We start from the raw sequence: 24316 nt of genomic DNA on the forward strand, positions 1-24316 counted from the left end.
AACCAAAGTTGCAAAAAAACCAAACAAACCCAAAAACCCAAAGTTGCAGTTGAATAGAAAAACTGGCTCTCAGGAAAAGAATTTGGTAAAGTGGATTTTAATGTATGACAAGAGGCATCAAAAATATTATTTCATTGACAATTGGGTTATCATAAATATTTGCAAAAAAGGCAACCAAGGGGCAGCTAGGTGGTGCAGTGGATAGAGCCCCCCCCCCCCCCCCCCCCCCCCCCCCCCCCCCCCCCCGCTCTGGAGTCAGGAGTACCTGAGTTCAAATGCAGCCTCAGACACTTAATAATTACCTAGCTGTATGGCCTTGGCCAAGCCACTTAACTTCATTTGCCTTGCAAAAAAAAAAAAACTAAAAAAAAAAGATCACCAAGCCAATGATTGTAGCTTATTCATCAACACTTGTTCCTAAGGATAAAAAGATAGAGAAATTTTGTGAAGATATTCCAAATAAAATTGACATGCACATTGTTCCATGGTGATTTCAATGCAAAAGAGGGGAAAAAATAAGAATTGGAGAAACATTTGGGTAACTTGGTTCAGGAAGAAGGCTTGTGAGGTCAAAGGTTTTTAGATTTATAGAGAAAACTCACATATTTATATAATGAGTCCTATTTCTGAGATAGATTGTTTTATAATGGATATGGCAAACACCAAATCACATTAAAAAAGAAATAGATAATATTTTAACAGAAAAGTCTTATTATAGTATGTTATTTTGGAATTAGTTGTCTTTATATACTTAGATCATCAATTCATAAGAGCTAAAATCGGAATTAAAAGAAACAAGAAAGTAATGAGGAACATATGATATACAATCAAAATAGCTATATTATGTTCAATGTAAACAAGTGATAATAAAAATAGAAAACATAAATTTGATTGACATTGATCATAATTAGATGTGGATCTTTAACTAATGTAATTTAATTTGTAAAATAAAAGTCTACAAAAAAAGACCAGAAATCACCTTAGTCAGCTAACTTAATTGCAAAGTAGAGAGAATAAGATTCCAAATGTAACAGTGGATTAGATTATAGACTTGATTTTAAAATTTTGTGAAGAAAAATGATAGATAATTATGAGCAACATCACCTCATAAAGCAGAGGGTAATGAAGGGTAAAAACAATGTAAAGAAAGCTTGACTATGCCAACTTGTCCCAAGGACATTCAAATATAAAAATGGAATGGGAACAATAAATGGAAGAAAATTGGAAAAAATTTATTAAGATTACCATAACAAACTCCTTTCTCCATCAAGAACAATTTAATCATCACTGTTTTGCAAGCCACAAAATTTATAAGGTCATTAAGGGATCAATATACAAAGTATTTGAAGGAAGAGAAAAAACTAAAGGCATGTTACCTTATTAATACTGAAAAAAAGTAACTGAGAGGACATTAATAACCACTAACCTTTAGGCTTACTCTCTCATATATACAAATCTTTATGAGCCATATAGTCATAAATCAGGGACATATTTGATAAGGTTATTAGTGGGTAATAAGCTTTAGTAAATGACATTCAGCAGTGGACCACCTATTTACAATTTCACTATTTACTGAAAGAGTAAAGTTCCAATTATGCTTCTTTTTTGTTTATTATGGAAAACATTTGATTCAGTAGAACAACATCGTGCCTTATAAAGTCATTTGTAACAAGATGTTTCCCACTCATACACTGAAATCCTTCAAGATTCCCTTAAAATGTATAAAAACATAAATAATTCTATAACAACAGGGCATAAAACAGAGAATATTCACCACTGTGATTTAGGCCAGCAACCTATTTGAAGAGGAATTCCCAGTAGATGATGAAATTCTCCAGGTAGTACTATTTGAAAATGTTCTAGAACATTGAAGAACTGCATAGAACTGATTGGTACTGCCTGGAAGAAATTTGGCTTGCTCATCTATCTAGAAAAGACTAAATTAAGAAAAATGCTCCCTGACCAAATCACAGTTTACATTTGGATGGAGTTCAAATCTGGCTTCAGATACTTGACATTTACTAACTGTGTGACTTTGGGTAAGTCACTTAACCCTGATTGTCTCATATACAGACCCATCTCCAGTTGTCCTGATTCATATCTGGCCCCTGGACACAGATGACTCTGGAGGAGAAAGTGAGACTGATGACTTAGCACCCCTCCCCCCCCCTCAAATCCAATTCTTGGGCCTGTCATACTATCATCTCCCTGATGATCTTGGTCATCTTCAAGAATGAAGGACAAATTGTGTAGTGCTTTTAATGACCTTAAGCTTATATCTGAAACAAGAGCCTATATTTTAATATCTGTATTCTTCCAGTGATGCTATGTGGCTGTTCATCACATAATATCATAGTCTCTAAAGAACTAAAGTTGTGATTCACCCAAAGAACAGTGGACAGTCATATGGTGGTTATGAATAATAATAGCATAGTAATATGCTGCATATTGCTAATGAAAAATCATGTGAGAAAAATGGTAAAAAGAATATTATCACAGAAATGCATGATGGAGGTAGGAGTATCATAGAGTGAAAATGAGGAATAATTTATGGACAGGCTTCTTTCCTCAATGGTATCTATGTAATGTCAGTATATATAGCAGAAGGATTTGCTATAGTTTGCCTATGATGAGAGTTTGAGAGGATAAGTGACTCACAAGATGAAAAGATATAGATGGATTGGGATCTGCTCAGTCAAAAGGTATGTTCAAATCCATGAGAGAGATCCAATAAGATATTAAATTAACTCAACTGAATTAAACTCTTTTAAATTTAATATTTTAAATCATTAGGAGGGTTTAATATATTAATTACCCATACCCAGAGATCAGGTATTAGACATTAATAAGCCAATTTCTTAATTTTACCATGGGGGAAATTGGAATATTGATGACTGGCTCTTCTCCTTCTTAGGATATTTATGTGAGACATATAAATGAGAGTACTCTTGGACCAGTGTTTGTGAAGTTGACACATTCTACTACTTTTTCAGAGCTGATTCACTTCAAGAGGAGAAGGAATAGTGACCTAGATGAGATGACTTTGTGGTGGAGCTTTTTGATTTCAGAGGTATGTTATTTCTAGATGTCTTTTTCTACATGTCTCTGTGCTCCCCGTATTATACATGTGCCTGGAAAAGTCTCATTTTCTGGGTCATGCTGTGAATTGTCCAAAATTTCAAAGACAGAAGAGTTTTCAAGTACTGAATAGTGTAAGTTCCTGACCTAGAGTAATGGGCATATTATTACACATCTTTGTGGGAAGGAGAATGGTAGACAAAATTAACCATCTTCATATTTAGGATTGTTTTAATGAATATGTGCTTCTCTCTTTACTACTTTTCTAACTCTCACTCACATTTGTGGTCTTTATTCCCCCCAAAGCAGATGGATATTATTTATTCAGGGATCTTGGGTAATCCTGACAACCTGGAATTTCTAGTAGTCGTTTCTGAGCCCCCACCAAGTTACTTGGCTGTATTAGATTTGAGAAGTTGAGGATAGCAAGAACATTTGGTACAAAACATTCATTCATTCCCCTTTCTGGGGGAGAGAGAGAGAGAGAGAGAGAGAGAGAGAGAGAGAGAGAGAGAGAGAGAGAGAGAGAGAGAGAGAGAGAGAGAGACAGAGAGACAGAGAGACAGAGACAGAGAGACAGACAAAGAGACAGACAGAGAGACAGAAATAGAGACACAGAGAGAGAGTTAGAACAGTACTGTTCTAAAGTAGAAATGATAAGAAAAGAAGAAAGAAGAAAGACAGAGAGACAGTGAAAAAAAAGAAGAGATAGAGAAAGAAATAAAGACAGAGAGGAAGAGAGAAAGCGGAGGGAGGAGAGAGAGTGAGAGATGAACTTCACTACAAATATAAACAGGCGAAGAGTGTAGTAAAAATTAGAATACAATGATGATGAGACACTTGTAGAAAACACATGTGACTGAAGGGTAAATTTATAACTCCTGTTTATTGGAAATCCTTTCTTGAGTTCATATCTGCTAATGGGCTACTTACTCTTTTTGAAGGTGCATCTTCTCTCAAGTTGCTGACTTTCTGTATCCACCTGTGTCTGTGTTTGTCTCTTACAACTTCTGGTTGGATTCATTGTTTTCTACTAGTTTGGTTTCTCCAATAACAAGGTCAATGGTGGGAAGAATGTAACATCCTCTCTGAGCTCACATGACCCCTTCCCATTTTCTTCCTTCTACAATTGAAGCAAGTGTCTTCCTCTTCAAGATATTCTGAGTTGACAATACTTCATCACTTAAATGAACAACTGCTAACCTGAGCTCACTGGTGCATTATAGCTGTTTTTTTAATTGTAGTTCAAGAGTTGTGATTTGATATTTTCCCCTATTTACAAGATGCTTTCTATGTGGCATCATCTTTCTTTCATCCCAAAGTCCTATGATCCTTTCCAATTGTCTAAAGACTTGTTCACCCATTGTCATGTCTTAATTGTTCATTTCCCTTGCATTCAGGACTACCTTCCTTTTTTGAAGTTTTATTTACAATCCAAATTCATATTGTTTTTTAAAAGTAGTTTTTTTCTTGCCAGTTATGTTTTAAAATTTAATCAATAATGAAAAAATTAGAAAGATTTATTCTTATTTAATGAACCACCAAAATGAATTAGTTTTTCAAATATAGGAGGTGCTTAAGAAATGCTTGTTCACTATTCCTGAATGAGTGAACAGCTCCTGTTACTACCCTGCTCAACTCTTCCTCTTTGTAGGTCTCTGATATGATATAGAGGACCAATGAAATAATAAACAGATAAAAGGGACAAGCAGGTTATTTGTATATACTAGTATATGATTCTAGTTGTGACAAGGGATGAAATACTATACTGCCTAGAGGCATCATATTGATTACAAAACAACAAAAATAATCTTGGTTGATCTCCTTTTTAAGATGAATATTCATCTTCTGTTTCTTGAAGTGGGTTCTAGGGATCCTTTGTACTTTCTCAATGAAAATATTTAATTGATTGAAAAGTAAGAATGAGAAACTAATAGAATGCATCCATTCACATAGGAAAGTATAGAGGAAACTAGTGAAGAGAAGCTATTTTGAGATCTGTTGTTCAGTCATTTTTCAGTCATGTCTTACTCTTCCAGATCCCATCTGGGAGTTTCTTTGGCAGGCATACTTCTCCAATTCATTTTACAGACAAGGAATTGGAGGCAAATGGAGCTAAGTGATTTGCCTAGGATCACTCAGCTAACAAGTAAATGAGGTCAGATTTGAACTCAGGATGATGAGTCTTCCTGACTCTAGGTCTGGTTCTCTAGCTGAGACTAGTCTAAGCAATTTGAAAATATAAAAATACTTTAATCAACTTCTGTATCAGGGAAAGGCAGTAATTATGTTATACTCCTAACAGATTGAGTGTCAACTGGAGTGGGGTAGTTAAGAAAATTTAGCACATCAGACTGCTTGGATACTCCATCTGGTTACCTTAGAGAAACTTTTTTTCTCATTGAATGTAGCCAACATGGCCCCAGCCATCATGCTTTCACAATAATGCCATTAATCCATTATAATCAAGCCCCAGCATAATATTGTAATAGCTTACTCTTATCTTAGGTGGCTAAACAACCATTTATAACATGATTGACTGTATCCTGTCTTTTTCTGCAGAAATAATAAATAACTTTAATTGGAATTATCTGTATTTTAGAACTCTGAAACATAATGAACAGGATGGACCCAAAGTTATTCTGTAAATCATTTCACCAGCATTGTGTTTCAGCAGTTGTAGAATATCTTAACACTTTTAGTAGATGATGGATCAGGTAAGGATCTGATGGCCAGCATCAGAGTGTAACTTTAAAAACAAGTTAGAAAATTCACTTTGTGGAATTGTAAAGATTTCTTATTAGTGGCTGAAAATTATTAAGAACCTGCTGCTATAAAATTTAGCTTTTATCATGGAAGGAAATGTCTAAGAGAATGTAGACCTGTAGAGAGATAAAAGGAGCAATTTTGGATCCTGAGGCAAGAAGCATAAAATTTTCCCTGAGTGATCAGCATTAATTGTGTGGAATACTCTGATACTGATCCTAAGGGGAAGACCCAAGCATACTGACCATTGTGGAAGATATTTAGGACACGACTCTATCAAGGCAGAATCTGATATAAAAGGAAGATATTGCTAAAAGACCATCACCAGGGAAGGAGCAAGATGATCTAGGCTGTGGAGAAACTCAACTAGTGTGCAGTCATTGATGAGATGATTGATGAGTCATTGATAATTTCCCTGTTTTTTAGATTACTTCTGCTATTTAGTTTCTGTGCTGATGAAGGAGTTAAAGTGCTGTCACAATAAAAATGCAACACATTCTAATATTGCATAATCTTTCCAATCCTTATTTAAAATTTTTGTGACCTCTAAATTTCAGTGCCCTAGGGCAAAGTCCTAGTTGTCTTGCCCTAGTTATTGCTCTGGACATGGTTAAAGCAATGTGCTGAAAATGACTGATGCTATTCTATAATTTTTTGGCAAAAGGACCTTTTCTCTATACTACAGAATATTTCTAATGCCATATTTCTCCTTTTTATCTCCCCCTGTTGAACTAGGATTCAATGCTTGCCAAAAGTTCTGGGAGATTTCTCTTGGGATGATTTAATTCTGTTGATGACCTCAATATTCCAGAAGATGGCCTGGTGAGATTTGGGTTTACCTATTTGACACTAATTTATACTGAACTCAAGTATGAATGAATTTTGTGAAAGTAAATGTCATCTGGAAGAACTTAGTAAGGGAAACATGCAACCTCTAGTTAAAATCCAATTCAAGTTAAAGTGACAGACTTTCATTGCTATCAGAAATGATTTGACTTTTAGGGAAATGATAACTTCTGCTACTTTGTCCTGGAGAAGCAGTTTACAATTGAATTAACTTCTGGCATTGGTTAATAATAAATCCACTCATCCCTAATGATGATGGTTTCTGACTTAAAAATATAATCCTCCCCTCCTCCTTAAAGCAAATTTCCTTTTGGAAGGGAGTAGGAGATGTGATATGAAGATAGGAATTTGTATTTGGTTGCTTTTGTAGAAAATTTATTTTTTCTAAAGAGCAAATGTTAATGTTGAGAGGTAGTGTGATATAGTGCATTGACAACTAAAGTTAGGAAAGCCTGAATTCAAGTCTCACCTTTGATACTTCTGCCTTTGTGCATTCTTTTTCTCCTAAGCAGAAATACTGTAGATGGATTTATAATTATTTTTAATAAAATTTTCTATGGTAGACTTTAGCATCAAATTCAGAGTTCAGAAATTGTCCTTCACAAGATATAAAACCATAATGATGATCACAAAGAAAAAAATGAGAAGTCATATTTTTGTAGGATGGGATATCTTTAAAAAAATTATAGATCAGATTTTTGAGGTCTCAGAGTATTTCATCGTGCTCCTGAGTGAGATCTGGGGAAGAAACCACTTAACAGAGTCATAACTGGGTAGGGTAACAGCACCATCCCAGAGAATGCTTCTCTTTTCCCAGCAAGCACTTCTCTTCTCCTGGCCAGCCATTGCCCCTCTCTCCTCCAAATGGAAGCTAGTTTTTCAGTGGTATAGATTTTCCTTCTGGTACATCTACTTTCTTCCCATTTTGAATGAAATCCAGATATTCCACATCTACATCCTCTCTAACCTTTCCCTGTCCTATTTCCCTCCTGTGCACCATATGCACAAAAATTGCTAGTTATAATAATGACCCTTGTTCCGTGTTTTAAAACCTTGTTATATTAATTTAAAAAACTTCTAAAGTTTCCTCATTCTCTCACAGGAAATGATTTCAACAACATCTAAATGGTCTTTAGCAAAATTGTTAATTATTTTATGTTCCAAATGTAACCACAGAGTGATTGAGGCTCAGTATGCTGTGAAAATTGAGTCATCAAAGCACTGCAATATCGAGGTGCCCCTTGTTTGACTAATTTTAATTCTCATTTCCAAACATTGACAATGATTACATCTTATCTAGTATTCCAGAGTGAGAATGACCACTTAGAACAACTCTACCTCACTGAAATCCAATTCATCTACAAGTCAAGATATCACTTCCTGATGTCAATAACAAAATCAATAACAAAAACAAGAAATTTGAAAAGAAAAAATGCAAAGGAAAACTGGGAATTCTTTTCATCCAAATAGAAGAATTATAAAGCTTATAGAATTAGGGAGGAGGAGAAAAAAGGAAAAAGAATGAGATTGAGAAGAGGACTGAGATATTTCTAACAACAAATGACAAAACCTTTAAAAATCATCAAAAAGTGTTTGAATAGAGATTTGCTTCCCTTTCCCCCCAGACTTTATTCTGTATCTCTGTTATATTCAATGGCCAGAGAAAGCCAAAGGAAGTGCTCATTGGATCAACTTGAATGACTTGAAATTTCCATAGCAGAGGTGAGGTTCCTGCTCCCTCTAGTGCTGCAAAATGGCCACACAGGCTATCCATCATGCGTAAAGTTCTACTGAGGGGCAGTGTGGTGTCCAAAGGATGCTGTGACTCCTCTGTAAAGCCCCACTTTAAGTTACTACTTTGCTAAATTGACCTGCTTTCAGATACACCAACATAAGACATGGGACAGAAGCTAGCGAACTTCTAGACATGACCATATAGTCAGAGGAGAATGAGATTCTCCTGAGGTTGGAGAACACTACCCTACACAGGGGCTCTTTCATCAGGAAGATTTTGGTTTTTGGACATTGCTTCTCTTTAGGTAACCTCCATCTATGTTTCCCAATATAGTGAATCATTGTCATGAATATGCTAGGAAGAACCTCCCTGCTTCATTCTCTCCCTCCCCATTCATGCTCTGCATACCAATAAATGAATGTTTCTAAAGCATAGGTATGACTATATCACTTTCCTGTTTAAGAAGTTTTCCTTAATAATTCTAGAATAAAATATGCCTGCCTCTGTTTGGAATTAAAAATTCATTCTAATCTGTCTCCAGGCCATTTTTTCACATCTATTCCCTCATCTGCCTTATATTCCAGTTGAACTGACCCACTTGGAGTTTTCTGTATTTTTGTCTCTCACCTTTATGAAGGCTCCTCTCCACCACACACATATGTTTTTCCTCCTTAACACTGCCTCTTGGAATCTCCTACGTCTCAGTTCAAATGCCATCTCCTAAAAACAGTCTCTCTAATCCTCTCAGTGATTTTAAAAAAGTATTTTCTAATTACTTGGGTATATATTTTTTCTTTTTTATTATTTTTTTAAAGAGGCAATTGGATTTAAGTGACTTGCCCAGGGTCACACAACTATAGCATCTAAGGTTAGATTTGAACTCAGGTCCTCCTGCCTGAAGGGTTGGTGCTCTATCTACTGCACCATCTAGTTGCTTAACATCTGTATATGTTAATTCCCTCAATAAGAAAATAAGTTCCTATTAATGGAAGGCACTTGGACTGGAAGAGAGAAGGGATATTTTTGACTTTGTATTTCCAGGGTTTAGCACACAATTCTAGACACTTCACAAATGTTTATTAAATTGAAGAAGAGAATTGGAGAAGGGAGGTAAAGAAATCACAGAAGTTAAAGAAAGGACAATACATGGCTGGGAAGAACTTTGGTCATACATTTCCAAGTGGAGCAGGAAGCAAAAATACTATCTTGCCTATTGCAGGATGTCTGACCATCTTGACCTCTGCATGCATATGAGTGGAAACATGGATATGTAGTCACTAGAGAACTATTGCTGCTACTTGAATTTGCCCTTTGTTGTTTTCCCTCTCTGAAATTAGAATAAATAGATGAGAAATTGTGCAGCTTGCAAAACTGATTAACACATTTATCCTTATATTCTATTTGGTCATGCAAATAGCAACTTGTATATTACCAAAAAATCCTATATATATATTTTTAAGACCTAGAGGTCATTTGGTCTAAAGGTCTCATTTTACAGTTAATGAAATTAAAGCTTAGAGAAATAAAGTGGGACTTTTTCAAAGTCATACACATGCAAGGGCCCAAACAGGGAACCCAGTTTTTTTTTTTTTTTAACTACAAAGCTCTTTCATGATAAAGGGCAATATTTCTCTTTCTTGAGATCTTGAACTGGATTTGCTAACAGGCTAATCTTCCTTAAATAACATTTTCATCATTCCATTCTTTAAAAAGAACCCTTTAAAAAAACTTCCCTATTTCTTAAGATATTCTTAAAATATTCTCCACATTTTTTTGGAGAGTAGATGTACTTTTTTAAAAAAAGGTTTTATTTATTTTGAGTTTTACAGTCCCCCCCACCAAATCTCTCTTCCTCCTCCCCCATAGAAGGCAGTTTGCTAGTCTTTACATCATTCCCACAGTATGGATTAATCTAAGTTGAATGTGATGAGAGAGGAAAACATATCCTTAAAGAAGAAACATATAGTATGAGATATAGCAGAATTACATAATAAGACAACATTTTAAAAAAAAATTAAAGGTAATAGTCTTTGTTCAATTCTTTCTCAGGATAGAGATGACATTCTCCATCAACAGACACCCCCAAATTGTACCTGATTGTTGTCCTGTTGGTATGAGCACATCTATTAAAGTTGATCATCACTCCCATGTAGCTGTTAGGGTGAACAGTGTTCTGTTTCTGCTCATCTCACTCAGCGTCACATATTTTGTTTTGAAGTAGCATCCCTTTAATGTTTTTTCACTAGCTTTAAAAATCCATCATAATTCAGTACCCACACACACCTACTCTAATGTGTGAGAAACCATCATTTCTCTTATATTTAATAATTAATTATTGAATCAAAACCAATGATTTCCCCATTTTCTAATTCCTTATCCCAAAATCAACCAGTGTGACAAATCTTAGATGGAGATCTTAAGGTCAATTTCTAATCAGACAATAAAAGAAATTATAAGTTTGGGCTAATGGGTACATTCCTGCTCATTGTGCTTGCTTGGACAGATCTGTGAAGTGTTGATTCTCCATTTTATCAAACAGGTGATATGGAAATTGATGTCTCTGACCAAGATTTGGGTGACCCAAGTTATACCCCAAGTCCCTCTTTGTAATATAACCCACCCACTTATTGAAATATTCATTTCCCCATTACTTGTAACCAATCAGAGTTGATTGCTACCCTCTGGAATATCTAATCTCTGATGGTCAAATAAATTGAGAGCCCATCACCATGAGGGGTCTTTGGTTTAAGAGAGATGATCAGATGACTACCCTTTTATAAAAATGCTAGTATTATTAATAAAATTATTCAATTACCCAGAAATTATGTCTTTCAATTCTTTTTAAATGTCATAGTAGAAAGAGCTCTGGATTTGAAGGAAACTTTGTCAAATTAGTGACTCTCGAAGTCTCAGCTTTCTTATACATAAAATGAGACAACGACATTGCCTTTGTGTCTTTCTTTTCCCTGGTTATAGTAAGCTCTCACAAAAAAAGCAGAGTTCATACCTTTCTTCTCAATAATTAGCCTCAACTCAGTAGGGAAGAAAGAACTTCTTAATCTTCCTATTTCTTGTCTCTCCCCTTTCCTCCATTCATTTTCTTCACAGTTACCAAATGGATATTTCTTTTTTCTACCCCCCCCCCACCATTTCTTGCTTTAATTATTTTTCCAATGACATGTAATGGTAGTTTTCATTAATCACTTTTCTTCACACTTTTCTGCTTCTCCCCTTCTTCCCCCAACAGAAAACAATATAAAATAGGCTCTAGTCTATAAACATACTAAACATGAATCCATATTAATCATGTTGTGAAAGAAGAATCACATCCATACAGAAGAAAAAAATTAGAGAGAAAAAAATAATTCATTAGTTTTTATAAAGTGAAGATAGTAATCTTTGATCTACATTTAAACTCCACATTTCTTTCTCTGGATATGAATGGTATTCTCCATCCATATTTTAGTATTGTCTTTGATTATTGTACTGCAGAAATGATTAAGTCTGTCATTAACCCCATGTTGCTATATTACTATGTTCTTCTGGTTCTGCTCACTTCACTCAGCATCGGTTCATGCAAGTCTTTCCCTCATGATTTCTTTTTTTTTCCCCCTGCAAGGCAAATGGGGTTAAGTGGCTTGCCCAAGGCCACACAGCTAGGTAAATATTAAGTGTCTGAGACCAGATTTGAACCCAGGTACTCCTAACTCCGGAGCCGGTGCTTTATCCACTAAGCCACCTAGCTGCCCCCCCCCCCCATGATTTCTTATAGGGCAATAGTGTTCCATCACATTTATATATTGTAATTTGTTCAGCCATTCCCCAATTGATGGGCATCCCTTCAATTTTCAATTCTTTGCCATCACAAAAAGAACTGCTATAAATATTTTTGTATGTGTGAGTTTTTTACTCTTTTTTGTGATCTCTTTGGCCTAGAAGTGATATTGCTGAAACAAAGAGTATAATTCCAAATTGCTCTCCAGAAAAATTAGTTCGGTTCACAACTCCACCAACAATGAATTAGTATTCAGTTTTCCCACACCCCCTCTAGCATTAATTATTTTATTTTTTACTCATATTGGTCAATCTGTTAGGTGTGAGGTGTTAACTCAGAGTTGTTTATTTTCTTTTAGGTTTTTTTGCAAGGCAATGGGGTTAAGTGGCTTGCCCAAGGCCACATAGCTAGATAATTATTAAGTGTTTGAGGTTGGATTTAAACTCAGGTACTCCTGATTCCAGGGTCAGTACTTTATCCACTGTGCCACCTAGCCGCCCCTCAGAGTTGTTTTAATTTGCATTTTTCTAATCAATAATTATTTAGAGCATTTTTTCATATGCCTTTAAATAGATTTAATTGAGAATTTCTTTTCATACCAAAGGGGTATTTCTTTTTTTATATTTAATTTATTTATTTTGAATTTTACTATTTTTCCCTTGACCTCACTTCCCTCCCCCCCTCCACAGAAGGCAGTCTGTTAGTCTTTATATTGTTTCCATGGTATACAAGTGACCTAAGTTGAATGTGATGAGAGAGAAATCATATTCTTAAGTGGAAAAAAATAAAGTATAATAGCAAAATCACATAATAAGATAATTCTTTTTCTAAGTTAAAGGTCTTTGGTCTTTGTTAAAACTCCACACTTCTTTCACTGGATACAGATGGTATTCTCCATCGCAGAAACCTCTGAATTGTCCCTGATCATTCCACTGATGGAATGAGTAAGTTCATTAAGGTTGATCATCACCCCATGTTGTTATTAGGGTGTACAATGTTCTTCTGGTTCTGCTCATCTCAATCAGTATCAGTTCATGCAAATTCTTCCAGGCTTCCCTGAATTTCCATTCCTCCTGGTTTCTAATAGAATAATAGTGTTTCATAACATACATATACCACAATTTGTTTGCCTTTTCCCCAATTGATGGGCATTCACTCACTTTCCAATTCTTTGCCACCACAAACAGGGCTGCTATGAATATTTTTGTACAAGTGATATTTTTACCCGTTTTTGTGATCTCTTCAGGGTATAGACCCAGTAGTTGTATTGCTGGATCAAAGGATATTCATATTTTTGTTACCCTTTGGGCGTAATTCCAAATTGTTCTCCACAAAGGTTGGATGAGTTCACAGCTCCACCAACAATGTATTAATGTCCCAGATTTCCCACATCCCTTCCAATATTGATCATTGTCAAAAGGAATATTTCTAAAACTCAATATGACTATATCACTTCCCTGGATGTTGCTCCATATTCACTCTAGAATAAAATATGTACTACTTTGTTTGTCATTTAAAGACCTTCACTATCTGTTTCCAGCCCATTTTTCCAAATTTATTCTATATTCTTCCCTTCATTTGCCTTACATACTGTTGTACTTGCTGTTTCCGTATGTAGTAAACATCTCTCTTTTCTTTACCTAAATCCTACTATTCTTCAAGGTTTTGTTCAAATTCTACATGTTCAATGTGTATTAAAAATGATTTCTGCTGGGACCTGGGGACTGGGGATACTTGTCTTCTGTCTCTGTGCTACCAAATTTCTATTAGCTCTTAATCTAAGCACTAACATGGCCCAAATTCAGTCCTGGGGAAAGGTGATCTCCCAGAAGAAGAATCAATTTCTTTGTTCAGGTTTTGACTCTTTACACCTTCATCCTGGAACCTCATGGGAAAAACTCCAACAGGTGCTAAAGTACAAGCCTAAGGTTTCTTCAAAATGAGGCAGAGGAGAAGGCATCCTTTTAAATGCCTTCTATAATTAAAAAAATAGAATCTTGATACCTGAGTTAAAAAGGGAGAAGAAAAACCATAATCACTATCCTAATGAATATTATGAAAAAAACTTAAATAAAATAGCAGTGAACAAGCTAAAAGAACTCATCACAAAGATTCTGCACTAGGACCAAGTTGGATTATGTCAGGAATGCTGGATTGGTTTAATATTTGAAAAAATACAAACATAATTGACTACATTAATAATAACAACAAAAATTATATGATTATGTTAATAGATATAGAAACAAACTTTGAGAAAATACAGTTGCTAGTCTGTTTTGAAAAAAACACACTAGAAAACATAAGCATATATCAATCTATTCTTAAAATGGTAAATAGCATATATCTAAAACCAGGACAGCATTATATATATAAAGACCTTTGCCATAAAAACAGGAGTGAAGCAAGATGTCTACTGACACCATGATTATTTAGCTTGGTGCTACAAATCCTGGATATAGCAATGAGACAAGAAAGAGAAATTGGAGGAATATGCATAGACTATATGCATGGACTAAAAGCAAAATTATTGCTTTTCATAGATATGATGGTATACTTAGAGAACTCTAGAGAGACAACTAAAAATTAATTGAAACAATTAATAACTTCAGTAGAATTGCAGGATATAAAATAAATCCAAATAAATCATTGGTATTTCTGTATATTACCAATAAAAACCCAGCAGGAAAAGACAGAAAGAGAAATTCCACTTGCAATAACTACAGAATATATAAAATACTTAGGAGTCTAGCTGCCGACATAACATATACACACACACATATATATATATATATATATATATATGTATATATATATATACATATATATATATATATATATATATATATCTTCAAGTTCTGCCAAGCATTTTACAAGTATTATTTCATTTGATCTTCACAATAATCCTGGAAATAGGTGCTAATATCATTCCATTTTCTAGATAAAGAAACTGAGGCAGATAGAATAAGAGACTTGCCCAAGGCCACATAACTAATACGTGCTGGAAATCATATTTGAACTCAAAGTTTCCTAACTTCATGTCTGGTATAATATCCCCTGTGTGACCTAACTACTTCATAAACAGAAAATATTAGCACAATCACAAAACATTTTATGGAAATAAATGCAGACCTAAATAAGTGCATAAATATTAAGTTCATAGAGTTCATAGAAAATGACAATAATACCTAAACTAATTTACTTATTCAGTTCCATACTTATCAATATGTCACAGAATTATTTTATAGAGACAAAAATTAAAAATAAAATTTATTGAGGAAGAAAAAGTAAAATTATAAAATCTCATGGTACATAGTAAAAAGAAAAAGTGAGAATGGAAAAGACCTAGTAATTCTAGATATCAAACCATAATACAGAACAGTAATTATCAAAATAAATAGATACTGGTTAAAAATAGAAAAGTTGATTAATGGAATAGATCTTGTTCTCTACCCTGGGTACCTTTCTTCCTTCTTCTTTCTTCCTTTGCTTATTGTCTCTCTCTCTCTCTCTCTCTCTCTCTCTCTCTCTCTCTCTCTCTCTCTCTCTCTCTATTAGATTCTAAGAAATTTAAGGGCATGAAGTGTCTTTCTTTTTTTATACTTATATTTCCAGAGTTTTGTACAATGCCTGGCCCATAATGGGTACTTAATAAATGTTTAGTGACCAACAACATAAAAAAATTAATAAACACAGTAGCCTACTGCTTTGACTTTCAAATTCTATCATTCCCTCCCCCCTTGAGATGTGCAATCATATAAAACACTTCCATATCATTAATTTTGTACAAGAAAAACTACAACAACCACAAATGAAATAAAGTGAAAAATAGTCTGTAGTCTTTTCCTCTAGAGGGGGAGACCATGTTTCATCATGATTCCTTTGGTATTATCTTGGATCATTGTATTGTTGAGAATACTTAGTCATTCACAGTTCTTCAATCATACAATATTGCTGTTCCTGTATACAATAATCTCTTTTTTCTGCTCACTATAGCATCTGTTCATGTAAGTCTCTCCAGGATTTTCCTGAAGTCATCTTGCTTGTCATTTCTTATGACACCTAATATTACATCACAATCATATACTACAGCTTATTCAGCCATTCCTCAACTGGGGCAAGGACTCAAAATTGACAAAATCTGTTGGAAAAAATGGAATAGAAGTCTGGTAGAAATTAGGAGAAATTAGGCTTAGATTATCATCTCACACTAAATACCAAGGTAAATTCCAAATGTATACTTGACCTTGATTTAAATAGTCATATCCTAAACAAAGAGAAAGAACAAAAAAAAAATACCTTTCAGATTTAGGAATAAGGGAAGAATTGATGACCAAATAAAGAATAGAGAAGATCACAAAAGATAAATTGGGCAATTTCATTCTATGTAGTTAATAAGTTTTTGGACATACAAATCCAAAGGAGGTAAGATATGAAGGGCAGTAGGTAACTGATAAAAGATATATAAGATAAAAAATATATAAAGAACTGACACAAATTTAGAAGAATAAGAGCTATTCTCAATTTGGTAAATGGTCAAAGGATATGAACAGAAAACTTTCTAGAGAAAAAATCTAAGAAATTTAATTTGTAGCCACATAAAAAATATTCCAACTCATTGGTCATTAAAAAAGTGCATATTAAGACAACTCTGATGTTCTACTTTGTGCTTGTCAGATTGACAAAGTTATCAATAAAGGAGAATGATAGACATTTGAGAAATTGTGAGAAAATAGACCCATTGATGTGTTGTTAGTAGAGCTGTGAACTGGTCTATCTTTACTGCAAAATAATTTCTCACTATACTCTAAAATTCACCATTTCCATGACCTTTGATCCAGTCTATGTATGAAAGAGATCAAAGAAAGAAGAAAAAATTTTATATATTCAAAAATATTTATATAATATCTTTCTCTCTTGAAAAGGAACTGAAAACTAAAAAAGGATCCATCAATCATGGAATATGAATGTAATAGAATTTTCTTGTGCTATAAGAAATAAAGAAAGTTAGTTATGGAAAAGCCTTTTAAGACTTTGTATGAACTCATGTAGAGCAAAGTGAACAAAATTAAAAGAACTATTTATGCTATATTATCTATATGGTAAATTGAAGAATTCTAAAATATTTAAGGATTCTTATCAGCACAATTATCAATCATGATTTTAGGGGATTGATGATAAAGAATGCTTCCCACCTCCTGACAGAGAAATGATGGAAAAATTTGGAGAATGAGATTTTTTTTGGATGCTGCCAATATGGGATCTTTTATTTATTTTTGATTATGTTAATTTATTACAAATGTTTTCCATTTCTTTGTGGGGATTTTTAAATGTGAAGGGGGATGGGAGTGAGAAAAAATGAATGCTTGGTAATTGAAAAGAGTTAATTAAAAGATAAAGAAGTGATTCAACATAGGAATCTGAAGAGTCTGTGCAGGTGTTTGAGGCAGCTGGGCAATTGAGACCCCAGAATGAAGTTATAATTCTTTCTTGTTTTATAGTCCATCAGACCAGTTCCCTTCTGTAGTTATCTATGAGCTAACTGCTACTCATCATGTCAGACCCTGGAAATCTCCTAGACTGAATTTTATTTTTAACATATTTTTATTTGTTTCATTAAATATTTTCCAATTACAAGCAGAAAAATTTAACCTTTTTTAATACTATCCCTCATCCCTTCTTGAGAAGGCAAGCAATTTGATTTGGATTATACATGTGACATTATGCAAAACATATTTCTTTTAGCCATGTTGCAAAAGAAAACACAGATAAAAAAATTGAGAAAGTAAAAAATAAGTATTCTTCAATCTGCATTCTAAGTTCATCAGTTCTCTTTCTGGGGGTAGATAGCATTTTTTCATCATGGATCCTTTGGAGTTGTCTTGATTAGAATAACTAAGTTCTTCACAGTTGATCATCTTTAAAGTATTGCTTTTTTGTTGATTTAAAAGTCATTTTCAGTTGTGTCTGACTCTTCATGATCCATTTTTTTGAGGTTTTCTTGGCAAAGATACTGGAATGATTTGCCATTTCCTTCTGCAACTCACTTTATAGATGGAAAAACTGAAGTAAACAAGGTTAAGTGACTTGCTTAGAATCTCATGCTACTAATTTTATGAGGCTGAATTTGAAGTGAGATCTTCCTAACTCCAAGTCCAGCACTCTGTGTATCATGTTTTCCTGATTGCACTCACATTACTTTATAGGAAAACTTTGAGTGAAAGACAGAGACAATTTATGTATGAGACATAGTACTCAGAAAAAGAAAATTCCATTCCACAAAGCTTTGTACTTAGTTAAGGTGGGAATTAAGGTTTATCAAGTTTCATGTAGACTTCTAGACCTATATGGGAAATTCACACTAAAAAATAATCTTATTTCCCAAGTTTTCAGATGATTGAAATGTATAGCTTTAAATAGCAGAATAAATGATTTAAAAATTAGGAAAATGACTTTTATTGGTACTGCAGAGAAAAAATAAAACCTTTGTAATCAAAACTGATAGCCAAGAATTTGGAGGTACATTTTAAAACAAGTATCTGTCTATTATGCCTTGATGACCTAGTAGCTGGTTCAAAAAACCCCAGTCTTGATCTCTTGAGCCAATCAAATCACAAGGATTTGTTAAAAGGAAAAACTTAGCCTAACTTTCGTGGGATGAAATTGCTGGATCCCCCTAGACCCAAGGTAGGGAACTTTGGAAGGAAATATTGTTACTGCTAAGTGTTTATAATGACTATTCTCTTGCCTTAAATTTATTTTCTCCTCATGACCACCTCTTAAGAGAATCCCTAGCTTCCTTTAATGTCTAGCTAGCTGAAGTACCACCATCTTCTAAATATGATTTTTTCTGATCCCCTCAGCTACTAGTACATTCCCTCTAAAATTATCTTATGCCTATTTTATTTATGTCTATATACAGAAATATATTGTTCCCCCAACTAGATCTGAAGCTCCTTGAAGGCAGGTAGTCCTTTACTTTGTGTTTGTATCTTTAGGCTCTAGCATAATGCTTTGCATATAGTTGAGGCTTAATAAGATTGTGCTTCTTTTGGAGATAAGTAGTTCACTTTTACTCATCTATTGAACTCTAAATTTGAACTACATAAGATATATTTTATAGCAGATTTCCATCTTCTCTCTCCTAACCATTTCACAAATTTTCCCCAAGTCTATGTAAGAAAAAAGTGGTGAGCCCCACGTGTCCAGAGAAGCCCATATGTGGTGAGGAGGCCAGTTCTTGTGTGGTTCAAAGGTAAACAAATGCATCTCCAGTGTCTTCTCCCCGCCTCTCTTCTTCAAGGGAGACTTTTATTCCTGCCAGGAGGGAAAACAGGTCAGAGATCACCCTACTTTCCTGAACTAGAAATATATTTTGCTTCTTCCTTAAAAATTGTCAACCTAATAATGCTTTGTATTTGGGAGGATAGGAGACTCCAAGCTTTTTATATACAAGGCTTTATCCGTTCCCCACAATGAATACATGTAGCAAATAACAAAGAAATCCATTTTTTCAAAATGTAGTGAAACAGAAATCAGAGAGAACTGAAAAAATATTTTGGAGCTAACCTGTTTTCCAGAGCTACGGCCCAGCAAGTCTTGGATTGGCATGATCTCACCCTCTGGCAAAGTGTATTGTTTGGCCCCTTGTTTCTCAGGGCCATCTATCATCCCTTGTTCAGAATCCCTGTTGCTTGTCACTGAGAGGCACAGCACTCCTGCTTCTGGGCCCCACAGGTTGGCCACAACCCAAGACTTGAGACAATGGGTTCCCATAGGACCCAAGATCACCTATATTGTCTCAGTGGGAACTCTCAAATTTTAAGAATGATTATGTTATGGTCCAGCCTAGTATGTATAGAAGACCTACTTTCTGTCCAGCATATTAAGTCCTCCTTACGAGGGAGAGCTTCCATTTGTAGGCATCATTTCCTCACTCTAAAATTAATTAAACTTTTGTTTGTGTCCTGACACACCTGTCTCTAACCTGCTCTGATTTAGCTCCAACCACCCATAGGTTTAGAGGCCAGTTCTGGTCCAGTTGATATATACCAGACAAAACAGAATGAAGGAACCCTCCCACTGAGAGGGAGATAAGTCAGTTCAATGGAAAAACAAAGTCCTAGATCTAATCCAAAGTCTTAAGAGTAGAAAGATAAGGATAGGGACAAGACTGCCTGCTCTTTTCCTTGAGTAACCTGAAGTGTTGTTGACTTCTTCCATCTTCTCTCTTGTAACTGGTATCCAAGGAGCACTTAGAAGACTTGAAGAGTCCCCAAAGGAGATTGGTGAAGGTTGGAGCTCTCTTGTTTCTCACCAACTCTGCCCCACTCCTCAGGTAGGGCAGGGACCTTATCACCTTATCATACTAATAAGGAGAGAGTTTCATACCTTACCCACATATTTTTGAGTCCCTTGCTATCTTCAAGACCATATCCTTTAAGGAAGATTTTTCTTTTACTCCCTTTTAGTTGTTAGTATTCTTTTCCTTCTCTCAACTTACTACGTATATATTTATTTACATGTTGAAGTTTTCTAATAGAATACAAGCTCTTTGAGATCAGGAACTATTTTTCATTTTTTTATTTATTCTCTGAGCCTAGTGAAGTGCTTTTTCACATGGTAACCACTTCATAAATGCTTGTAATTGAAGGAATGGTTTAAATTTTACTCCTCTGAATATTCTGTTCTAGAAGCAAACCTTAGGGGAAAGAACACATATTGTCAATCATTTATTGATATATGTTATAGGTAAAAAGCTTTAGTTTTGTTACTTAATTAAGCTTGCATTATTTGGGTACCTCATTCCTCAAGAGAACTAAGAAATTGATTTTCCTGATTCTCATTAAAGTGTTGAGATGAAATTCATAGTGAAAATTTTCCCTGTTCAACCTCTGAGCCATTATTTTCTAATCTTAATGCAGATTTTTTTCTTTGACTAGATAAGACTCTTTTTTTTTAAAGCTTTTTTTTTGCAAGACAATGGGGTTAAGTGGCTTGCCCGAGGCCACACAACTAGGTAATTATTAAATGTCTGAGGTCACATTTGAACTCAGGTACTCCTGACTCTAGGGCTGGTGCTCTATGCACTGGGCCACCAAGCCACCCCTTAGATAAGACTCTTCCAGTCTTAAGTAACATATGAAAGACTAGGTGTGATTTTAAAGTGTGCCATGTTATAACTTCCATTGTTTTATCCCATACAACATAATATTTTTTAAAAAGATAAAAATTCATACAGTTGAAATAAGAAGTAATTTAAGGATACATAATTAATATCTCTAAGGGAGTCCTTTATCCACTGACTCATCTGTACCTTTGGATTTTCAGTTTATGATTATTCTCTTTAATCATTTGATGAATAGCAAAGTTGCACAGAATTACATTCAAGCATGAAAAATAGTATGGTCTGGGGTTACTCTTAAGATTTGTTATTGTTAAGTTAGGTCTAATTCTTTGTGATCCTATTTGGGATTTTCTTGCCAAAAATACTTGGAATGGTATGGCATTTCCTTCTCTAGTTCATTTAACAGATGAGAAAACTGAGACAAACAGAGTTGGGTGACTTGCTAATGGTCACAGACCTAGTAAATATCTGAAGTCAGATTTGAACTCAGGAACATGAGTCTTCCTGATTCCCAGTTTGGCACTCTATCCACTGGGTCACTTAGCTGTCCCCCACCCCCCAGTTTGGGGCAAAACCTGAAGGGAATATCTAAATTTAGCCCAATTACTGTACTGATAAAAATTCACTTCCCTGAATGTAATGAAACTTAATATACTATTTTTATAGATTGCAATGATATTTTATGCATAATAAAATAATCATAGATTTTATATTGTGACAAAATTTTCAAGTTATTTAATCTTACCTTTTGTTTAGTCAAATGTTAAATAATAATAGTTAATATTTATATAGCACTGTCTCTTTGTCAGGTACTGTGCTAAATACTTTACAAATATTCATCTTTATAACAATCCTGGGAGACAGGTGCTATTATTATCCCTATTTTGCAGTTAAGGAAACTGAGGCAAACAGAGGGCGAGTGATTTGCCCAAGAGATTTGTAAGATCCTACAGAGTTCATACAGTTAAAAAATGGTTTTAAATTCACATCTCTCCGACTATAAGTGTAGTACTTTATCCACTATGTCTCTAACTACCCATCATAAATAACATAGCTTTATCTGAGACAGAAAACTGAAATTGGAAGACAGAAAACTTTTTCCAAGGAAATTTTTTTAAAGGACTGAAGGTGCTAATATGAAGAAAGTACTTGTCTTTGGCATTAGAATTATTAAAGAGGAAAATGATGATCTTAGTGGGAGGCAAAGCATAAAGATTATTTAATTTGGCATTGAAAGGAACTTTTGTAGTCATCTATTCCAACACATGAGCCCCTTATCAATATCCTTAATGTTTCTTCTTCTAGAGTCTGATAGGACACTTTTAATGGCTAAAGGAAGATCACTGAATTTTCATATAACTCTAATGTTTTTCTTAGATTGGTTGACACCTGTCTCTTTGTAACTTCAAGCCATTAATACTGGTTTTGAACTCAGTAGATGAAAATAATTAATCTTATAAAAATAGAAGAAGGGCAAGGGTTAGTATAGGCAGGGTAGTGTAATAAATAGAGAACTTGTGTATCTTGGATTCAGGAAGACCAGAGTTTGAATCCCACCTCATATATGAATTTTGTAATATATATGCATATATTTATATATGTTGATGTATGTATATGTGTGTATAACCTTTAAGTCCTATATTAAAAATGAGTTACATGAGCTTATTAATGGACAAAAAGTGCAGAAGGCTCATCTAGCTGGTGCCAGTTCAGGGAGAAATTAAAATGAAGGAGAGCAATTGTTAAGTGGATCTTAAAGTCTTTGGGGAGACTGCAAAGTTGTTTAAAAATACACTATACACTTAGTCTCAAAATAATTGCATTAAATTACACAAACATATAATTATATATAAAGACTCAGAATATAGAGCAGCACTGAACAGAGTCATATGTTAGTTGATGCTGGCTACTACACCTTGGGCACTAAGGGCCTAATTAGTTGTTACAGGAAGGTATGCAGGTATCAGTCAAGTCGGGAGTAAAGGCTGAACAGGAAGATTAATAACACTAGGATATTTTAAATTGATGAGGCCTAAGGCAAATTACAAAGTAAAATTTTCAGATAAAGCTAAAGAATGAAGCATGACTTGTGGATGACATAGGATATTCAGTTTATACTAGTTTCTACAAGTAAATATATATCTCTTGCTCTTGATCCTATAATCTTTTTTTTAAAGAAAGATTTTATTTATTTTGAGTTTTACAATTTTTCCCCCATTCTTGCTTCCCTCCCCCCAACCCCCACAGAAGGCATTCTCTTAATGTTTGCACTGGTTCCATGTTATACATTTGATCTCAGTTGAATGTGATGACAGAGAAATCATATTCTTAAGGAAGAAAAATAAAGTATGAGGTAGTAAAATTACATAATAATATCATGCTTCCCCCCCTAATTTGATGGTAATAGTCTTTGGTCTTTGTTCAAAGTTCATAATTCTTTCTCTGGATACAGATGGTATTCTCCATTGCAGATAGCCCAAAATTGTCCCTGGTTGTTTCACTGAAGGGATGAGCAAGTCCATCAGGGTTGATCATCAACCCCATGTTGCTGTTAGGGAATACAATGTTTTTCTGGTTCTGCTCATCTCGCTCAGCATCAGTTCATGCAAATCTTTCCAGGCTTCCCTGAATTCCCATCCCTCCTGGTTTCTAATAGAACAGTAATGTTCCATGACATACATATACCAGAATTTCTTAAGCCATTTCCCCAATTGAAGAACATTCACTCAATTTACAATTTTTTTCCACCACAAATAGGGCTGCTATAAATATTTTTGTATGAGTGATGTTTTTACCCTTTTTCATCATCTCTTCAGGGTATAGACCCAGCAGTGGTATTGCTGGGTCAAAGGGTATGCACATTTTTGTTGCCTTTTTGTCATAATCCCAAATTGCTCTCCAGAAAGATTGGATGAGTTCACAGCTCCACCAACAATGTATTAGTGTCCCAGATTTCCCGCATCCCTTCCAACATTCTTGATCATATAATCTT

General features: G+C 34.5%; 1 long non-coding RNA gene across 1 annotated transcript in view; it reads left to right on the forward strand.

The window, feature by feature from the left end:
* Positions 1 to 303: 303 nt before the first annotated feature.
* LOC141522572 (uncharacterized) overlaps positions 304 to 24316 on the forward strand; it is a 77712-nt gene continuing 53699 nt past the window's right edge. Inside the window, exons 1-2 of the long non-coding RNA XR_012478238.1 lie at positions 304 to 3070; positions 6580 to 6666. This is a non-coding gene — a long non-coding RNA (uncharacterized LOC141522572). The remainder of the gene's footprint in view (positions 3071 to 6579; positions 6667 to 24316) is intronic.

The sequence above is a fragment of the Macrotis lagotis genome, chromosome 4 (assembly GCF_037893015.1).
Source record: "Macrotis lagotis isolate mMagLag1 chromosome 4, bilby.v1.9.chrom.fasta, whole genome shotgun sequence".
Taxonomy (NCBI): Eukaryota; Metazoa; Chordata; class Mammalia; order Peramelemorphia; family Peramelidae; genus Macrotis; species Macrotis lagotis.